This window comes from Opisthocomus hoazin, chromosome 21, assembly GCF_030867145.1.
Source record: "Opisthocomus hoazin isolate bOpiHoa1 chromosome 21, bOpiHoa1.hap1, whole genome shotgun sequence".
In the NCBI taxonomy this organism is placed as follows: domain Eukaryota; kingdom Metazoa; phylum Chordata; class Aves; order Opisthocomiformes; family Opisthocomidae; genus Opisthocomus; species Opisthocomus hoazin.
Window position 1 is genome coordinate 2798244 of NC_134434.1, and position 8935 is coordinate 2807178.

Here is an 8935-nt window from a genome sequence, read left to right on the forward strand (position 1 = left end):
CTCCGAGGTGATTTATTTTGCCCCATCCTCAGAGTGATGCATTTGCCATGAGCGAGGGAAGCAGCCCGGTCGGCGGGAGTGACGCACGCAGCAGTGTCCACAGCAGCTCCGCTGCCAGCGCTGGCTCTGGGTGACGCCGTGACAGACACAGCTCCAGGATCGGCGAGTGCAAAACTCCCAAATCTCACCCACAAAAGCCAGACTTGGAAAGCTGTGGCAATCACATCCACACCCAGCAGGAACGGGTGGGAGGGCTGCAAAGGCCCACACCAGACATCCAAAACATTTCAAACATGTTATGAACCAGCTGGATGGAAACATACTTCTCCCTCTCAGCTGCAGCTTGGGCTCCTCCTGTTTAAAACTGCCAGAGGCTGGCCCATCTCGACCCAAAGACTTGCTGCTGTAACCCCAAAGATGCCTCTCGCACTTGGGTAGGAGGAGGCGGCTCAGCGTAGCACGGGATGAAGGCAGCCACACAGCAGAGGAGGATTCCCACCGGCAGCCAGGATTGCTTTCCCCGGGCGGGTGTGCAGACACCACTGCCTGGATGCTCCTCGTTCAGGGAGAGAGCGGGGCTGGAGGCTGGTTCCTGCACACCCACGGGGGCAACACCACTGCAGCGGAGGCTGTGGCACCCCACTACGGTATCTGTTCTGCAGGGAGGAAGGTGCAGGCTGAGGATGAGTTTCTCCTACACCAAATCATGTCACAGCACAAAGCAGGTTATTGCCCAGATTTAAATCCAGCCCCAGGAGCCCTTTCTGCAGCTCCTGATGTTCATTCTGACAGCACCCGGCCTCACCGAGCACCAAAAGGTGACGGGTGCCCCGCTGCTGGGCTTTGGTCCTGTCAGTAAGCAGCCCAGCAAGTCTCACTCTCATTCCTAGCGCTCACCAGCCACGTCCCATCCCTGGGGACCCTTCCCTGCACAGGCATCTGTCCCCTCCTGCGTGATGTCCAGGACAGGCATTTCTCACCTGGCTCAGCACTCCCTCTTGTTGGCCACAACGTCAAGGACAAAGCTAGAGAGGGAGGAGAGCTCCAGACACACGAGGTGCTTACACATGCATTTACTCCACCACCTTTTATAAACCTTCCTGGCAATAGCTGCTGCTGGAAGAAGCCCAAGGGAGGAAAATGAGGGGGTTCGATCAAGAGGGAGACGCATTGCACATGAGGAGGAGGATGCTGTGCTCCCAGGGACCAGGCACTGGCAGAAGGGGTTTTGGGCTGGTTTGGCCTCAGACATGTTCTGCAGCTGCCTGCAGCCTCAGGCCAACCGCCACCACTTGCAGGACACATCCAGCCCCAGGCCAGAACCTGGACACGGCTCCATGCGCCCATGTCCCGTGAACCTGAGCAGCCGCCATAGTGTGAAAAGCAGCAGTGACTGTTCTTAGCAGAGCTGGTGGCAGACACCAGCATAAACCATAGCTAGAGTTGGCTCTCCAACAGGTAACAGGGCTCTGGTGGCGATTTAGGAAGCTCTGTTCAGCCACAGTATTTTACAACAATGAAATCCCCAGCACACAGGTGAGCTCAGGTAACCAGCCCCCGGTTACATCACTGCGCTGGAGTCCAGCTCCGAGCCCCCTCAAAAAGCAACTCCACAGCCTCAGCCCAAACACGTGGGAGCTGGGAGCTGCAGCCCACACCAGCCTCTGCCCTGGCATGGCAAACCCTACACACAATCCCTTCCCCTGCATCCATGTGGGAGCTTGGGCAGCCTTCCCACGTGCAAACGCTCGGCTCCCACCAGACTCACCTCTCCCCGGTACACATGTGCTGCTGCTCGCGCTATCCTCCAGGTCTGCCCGCTTTCCTCTTCCTCCACGAGCCTCCCTCTGCTGACAGCCACTTCTTTCTGGTCCTGTGCCCTTCTTTTCTCTCTGTTTCCCTTGCTCCGTCCCTCACTCAGGAAATTAAAGATAATCCTCCCTTTTTTTGCTGCCGGATTCCCTGTTTAACATTCACTGTGTGTGCTTGCACCGATTCAAAACAGGATTAGACTTTCTGTTGCTTTGATGTCAGTTGTGCTTTGCACTTAAGGCAGAGGAGGAAAGAGAAACTGTCTGTTAATAAACCTCCTGGGTTCTGCTCATCCACTTGCACCCATCCTGGAAACGAAGGTCAGGCACATTTACTGGCAGAAACTGGGTCCCCTTCCGGGATCAAAGCACGGGAGAATAGACCAACCCGCTACCCCAATACCACAGTCCCTACACCGGGCATTATTCTCTGGAAATGCCCAATTTCCACCCTGACTGTGTTATCATCCAGCAGCGTGGAGGCTGAACGGCTCCCATGATGAGGGAGGTGTCATTAATCATCGGAAAACCACAACTCATTGGCTGTCAGTGAATATTGCAACCTCCAGCTGCCACACAGCAGGGAGCCTACGGGCCACCAGCATCGCTTCAACAGAGATCGGGGCTCGGGGCTCCCCGCAGGGGATACCTCGAGTCACTCACTTTAAGGGAGGAGCAGGTGCTGCAGGACAGCTAGGATGGAAGCCCATACCCTGCTCCCCATGGTGCGACACTTCTGCTACCGCACAGTCCATGAATCACGTGCTTCCCTCTGCTTCCTCAGGCCTGAGCTTCTCCCTTTGGAGGATGAGGACTGGGGGTTATTTTCACCGGCCGGGACCTCCAACGCCAGTCCGAAGCAGAAAACCAGCATTTTTCTCATACTGTCTGTGACAGCCTTGCTTTGCCTCCAAGACATAGCTCCTCGAGTCCACAATGTCCAGACCAGCCTGCAGCACAGTTTGGAGCTGAGGCACGATCTCCCTCATCTCCGCTTGCACTGATCGCACACCAGAAAAGAGCCTTTCACATGGGATTCTGCAAAGCCACGGCCAGGGCTGGAAGCTGACGGTGGGTCCTGTTCCTGCTCAACCAGGACAGCTCTTTCCCCGGAGTCTCCAGGGGTTCGCGGGTTGTTTCTGTTCCCTGATGCTCCAGCTCCACTCCCACCCAAGCTTCACCACGCAGGCAGTTGGGTCTCCTCTGTGCACCAGGCAGGCCTGGGGGCTGCAGAACTGGAGAAGTTTGGTTGCAACTGGAACCATCCCAGCAGCCTCTGCAGGTTATTTGGGGAAGCGGTTCCACAGATGAGCACAGTCCAGCCACGGACAGGACCGACCTCCCAGCCCGGTCCCCTAGAGAGGCGCAGCCAGCACCTCCCCAGCAGAAGCGAGGAGACACTTAAACCCTCCCTGGGATCTGGCAGCTACAGTTCCCTCTGTCACCCGCACCACCCCACTGTGCCGCAGCTGGCACTGCCACCGTTTCGGGTATCCTCCAGGATTGCCCAGGGACTCGGGACGCGCCTCTGCCAGCAGCGCAGTGTCTAATCCATTTTTCCCGGTGCACACACGCAGACTTGATTAATGCCTGCAATGAGCTCCATCCATCATCGGGGAGTAAAGGAGATTAACTCCGCAGCACGCCTGCCTCGCGTTGATCCCATTTCTCCAGGCCTCCTGACTAAAGGCGAGGCAGCCTTATCTGTCAGGCTGGGAAACACCAGTATCCAGGTTGACTGGGGATGATGGGAGGCTGCGGGCGCTCAGGCTGCGGACGGGGTGCTGCCAGCCCAGCCACACCACGCTCTGCCATCGGGGCTGTGCCGATGCACCCCTGCTGCCCATTCCCGTTGCTCCTTCCGTTCCCGTTGCTCCCTGCACCCTCTGTTCCTTCCTCCAGCCCTTCCCTGCCATGCTTGCAGGGGTGGCCACGGGGAGAGCAGCAACCCACACATTGCGCATCCCTGCAGGAATGCAATGCCAAAACCTAAAGCCTGGAGCTCCATTTCCCTTCGATGGTCAGTGGGGAAGATATCACTCCCCATTCATGGAGGGAATTCGGATGCAGACCTGGAGTAACCCGGGCAAATCCCCTCTTGGGGCTGCGGGCGAGGCTGCAGCGAGCGGCCGCTCGGCCGGGCTCTTCCCCGAGAGGACGCGTGTGTAAAGGGGATGTGAGGGATGAGCGGTGCCATCTGGACGGGCTCCAGCGCCTGCCCCTGGCTCGCTGCTGATGCTTCATTAACGGCTCCCTCCTTTCAGCTCCCGTCTCCTTGGCTTCTGCTGCGATCAGCTGGGCTGGAGTTTTGTTGTCTTGGGTTTTTTCCAAGTGGAAATTATTTCTCATTTCTTTTAACAATCAGGACACAGAGAAAGAGACAGGAAAGGAAGGAATTTCCAGGAGATGAAAGGGCAGGATTAAGGACACGGCTTTCGCTTTGTTATCCCTCTAGTGTGGCTAAGAAATTCCTTTCAGGAGAAGGCTTTAATTAACTATGTTTTTCTGAGGGAAAGAAACCTGGACCCAGAGACAGTCCTGGTTTCTTGGGTCTGCTGACAACCCCAGCTGCAACCTCAGCAGCCCAGATTCATACACACGCATGCACTTTCATACATAAGTCTGGACAACACATTTCAATTTGCTTTACAAAGGCACTGAGCGTCACCCCAGTCTGGAAAATATGGCATAGAGGGGAAAAAAAACAGGCATCAGCAAGGCTACCATGTACACCGCCGGCGGAAAGAGGATCCGAGTGCACTGAACCACAGTGCTACGCTGGCTCAAGATGCAGGAAGGAGCCTTTGCGTAGAGGAATAACCCAGGGCAGAAGGCAGTAGAAATATCTCCGCTGCCCTCTAGACCAACAGCCCTTCTCACAGAGCAGGGGAAATCAGGGAGAGAGGAGAGAAAGAGGCCCGGTGGCAAACCGGGACATTTAGAAAGCATCGCACTGATGTATCTGCATCCTTTATTGCCGCAAAACCCTCCAGGAAACGAGTCAATCAAAAATAACATTTGGGACTGACTTTTATCCAGATGAACTCCCTCCAAATATTTTCAGGCAACCAGCAAAATGGCAAACTTCTGGCTTATTTAACCCTCCTCCTGAAACCCGCACAAAGTCTGAAAGAAAGCACTATCTCAGAAAACGTCTTGTTTTGAGAGCTTGACCTGCAAAAGAGGACATGTTGCCACATCTGCCCACCCCCAGCACCACCCTGGCCACCTTCTCACCCCCCAACTCTGCCCTGACCCACTTAGTTTTTGACCGGCTCGACTTTCCACGGAGACCTGGACACAAAAGACCAACAATCTGCGCAGGTTTGTGGAGGAAGCCTCGCCCCCACCTCACACAACAGCAGTGACTCCTGCCAGGGAAACACCTCTCCTGATCCCTCCGAGCATCACATTTGCTTTTTTTGCGCCAGGGAGCTCACACCAAACCCACACCTCGCTCTTCTCCCATCTTTCCAACTAATGAACTGGCTGATAACAAATGCTGAAACGTCTGCCTCTGCTCTTCGCATTTAACAGCCCAAGGGGTTAAGCGGTTTACCAATTATTGTTTTCATAAGTGAGCATCATTTTTACTTTTTCATTACCATTTTAAAAGGTTCCCACCTCTTCCAGTGCCCACAGCCACTGCTTCCAACCCCAGCAGACGTCTCCGTGCCCAGGGGCAGCACAGGGCACATATGGCTGATTTGCTGGGGGGAAGCAGAGAGGAGAGAAACATCTGGCAGCTGCAGTGATCCGACTGCTGAAGTGAGCAGAGCTTTTCCTGGGGCTGGCAGGTCCACATCAGGAGGGTTTCCCATCCCGTGCTACCATGTCTACCAGCCCCCCTCTCAACACAAGTCTTCGGTCTCGCTTGTGATTTATTCCTTATTCATTTCACAGGTTTGCGTGCTTCTCCAACCAAAGAATTTCTTGGGAGATGCTGTATCAAACACTTCACTGCACTTTAGGTATATTCAATGTACCGCAGCTCAAACAATCAGCTATTACTGCTCTCTCCCTCCTGCCCCTGCTCAGAATCAGTCAGCAGGATTGCAGTCTCTGGTTATAAAACACCACCTCTTTTTTTTTTTTGATAGCTCTGTCATAAATCCTCAAACTTGGACTTGCAGTTTCATGCGACAGCTCTTTCCAGGCACTGACCGGAGTTTATTCTGTCTCCCTGACTTGAACCTCTCAGGATTTTTAGTTTTGCTTCATCTCAGATATCTGTGTAATTTCCATTTCCAAGTTCAACACCATCATTCATATTGAAAAGAGTGGCAGAGCGCTCCTCTCGGGTTGGGCAGACATCTATTCTTGGTCATCAACCCCCCTGCTCTGCCTCCTCTGGAGCTCTGCGCACAGATCTGAGCCAAAACTTTTTCCTCTCCTATTCAGACTCCGGAGGAATTCAGGTTACAGCTACCTCCTCCTTGTGCTAATGCCTGTTCTTGCTAAAGGGAAGCACAGTGACTAAACACCGTACCCTGCGGCAGGATTTGCCTCCCTGGGGGCTCCTGGCTGTTTCTTGGATGCCAAGAGCTGCCAGCGGCTTCTTATCTCTGAGGATGAGATCTGCCCGTTCCTCCGAGCGCCCATCTGCATCCCTGACCTCAGCACATCGGCCACCGACAGCCCCCGAGCCCGCCAGCCTCCCGGCTTCGCAGTCACAGGGCAAGCCCCGCTTGGCCCCTTCTTGTTATTTTTGGCTGTACTTTTGTCTCTGGGATCCTCTAACCTTTAACAACGAAAACAAAACCACAGAAGGCTGCTGCCCTGGCCTTTGGCTCGCTGAGAGCAACGGGGATGGTCAGAGGCTGAAGGCTAAAACCTCAAATTAGCAGCGTGGGACTGGAACGAGCCAGGACTGACCAGGCAGCTCGGACCTGTCATTTCAAGGGCAGGAAGCCTGCGGGGAAAGAGGAGGTGGTCATCTGGTTTCAGATAAATGCCAACTTTGTGCTAATTAATTAGAAATCCAGCAGGGATAACGAGAGCGTTTAGATGATTGTTTTGCTAAGTATTCCTGTAAAGCCGTGTGCGAGTTTATCGAGCAGCTGAGAAAGGGAATTCACCCTGCTGCACTCAGAGACGCACAAATACAAGAGGAAGCAGAGTTTGGGAGCGGGGAAATCAGGGCTTTGCTCATCGCTCAGTCTCAGGCCATGGCTCCGTGTTCATCAATACCAGCTCAGGGCAGTACCGGATCACACGGCAGCACTGAGCTGAATCGAACCAGGCATCAAGACATGACAGCAGCTTCTTCCCAATCAGCCAGACCATACATACAGCACACACCTAGATCAATAAGAGCAACACCTGAGTCACCATCAAGCTGCCTTGATGAAGCTACTCTGTCAAAGCTTTGGGTTTTCTGTGTTTTGGGTATTTTTTTTTTCTAATCAAATAATTACATTCAGCATACGTCTCTCCGTGGGGATACGCACAGTTGTGCTGGGATAGTCACTGCAGGAAGAGGGACAAGATGCTGCCTAAGCCAGCGCTGTTGTAGAGAGAATTACTGTCAATTTTTGACCTAAAGCTCAGCATGTGGCTATAGGAAAATTACTCAACTTTGCTACATGACATTTTCCTTCCCTGTAGGTGAGAAGTGATAGCAAAGACTCACTTTCTGGGCTCTAAGGAGGGAAAACTGATCAGTCATTGGAAACTACTAAACCTGCCTGAAAAGGGAGGAGACCGATGCGCAGCTGTCAGAGACAACAATGTTCAAGCACTCAGCCGGTATGGAGGGTTGATGCACTATGTCTAACACATCCTGAATAAAATCATCCCTGCTCCTCAGGCCACTTCAAGGGTGAAACTTCACCCACTAGGCTATTTGGTCCATATAAACAAAGACAAAGAGCTAAGCAATAACAACGCAGAGGCTCATTCTGTAAGTCTGGAGTTGAGAATAAGGAGACCAGTGAGTTAGAGGGGAGGATTTGCAACTTGGCTTTTAGTGAAGGCTCCTCTCTCCAGAGTGCAAATCAGAGTAGTAGTTCGGCGCTAAATAAATATTTAGCAAAAGAGAAAGTCTCCATTTAATGAGAAATTATTTGGTGAAACGAGCTGGGGAAATGGTTTCAGTAGCGCGGTAACAGAAGCCGGCGCTGCAGCCTGCCCCACGGGATCCTGTGGTTCTACTTGTGTTGCGTAAGACAGGATCTCCAGCTGGGACAGACGCAGGAAATATAACTCATTACTGAAATGCAAGAGCCTTTCAGGGTTAAACCACTGTTAGACCAGACAGATTCATTCCCTAGTCACAGAATTTGCCTAGCAGCAGCTCTGGAAGATTACTATCTTTCTTCCTAACAGTGATGTTGCAGACAGGATGGTCTAAAAGTAGTGGTGATGCCAAGTTTGTAGGAAGAAGTAATTTTATTTCTTTTATGTTCAAGGGCTGAACTCCATTTCCTTTATCTACTTCGTTAGACTGTTGAGATGGCAGTTCCCTGCTTAAATGTTAACTACTACATCTCTCTTTTAAAATGCGTTTTCAAGGGGTTAGTGCCTCCCTCTTCCTTACAATTACACAGAGTGGTTAGTACAACTCCTCGGCTACATCCCAAGGCCTCTTGAGAGCTCATCCCTGCTGCAGTTTCCAATAGATGAGCACTCACAGAACTAGTCCTTCAGAGGGCTGCTGCCTTCAAGTGTTCAGCCAGATAATGAGCAGATTACTGTGCCTGCTCTTTCTGGCGACGGCGAGCTCTATGCAGACAGGCTGTGCATCACTGACGGCTGCGGTGAACACTCCTTTCCTTTTCTCTACCCCTTCAGCTTGGCAGGGCTGGTTTTTGGGACAAGAGCTTCCATAGATTATTGACATCGCAAAAAAGAGAGAACCAAACTTCGTCAAAGTCTGAATGTAAAACAGTCACACAGCCATGCTGGTGAAGCGACTCGCCAGTGCTGAGCACGGCTTTGTCCCTGCAGCTCTGATGTGCACCAGGGACGGAGCGGCTGTGGCTTCTCACACCCCTACAGCTGAGAAGAAAGAATTACAGCTTCCTCAAATGCAAGGCGGTTTCGAAGTGAACAGCAGTATCTGAGATTGCAAATTAAAAATAACGCTGTGCTTTGAAAGCTGCTAAATTTAAGCGCCAGGTTCT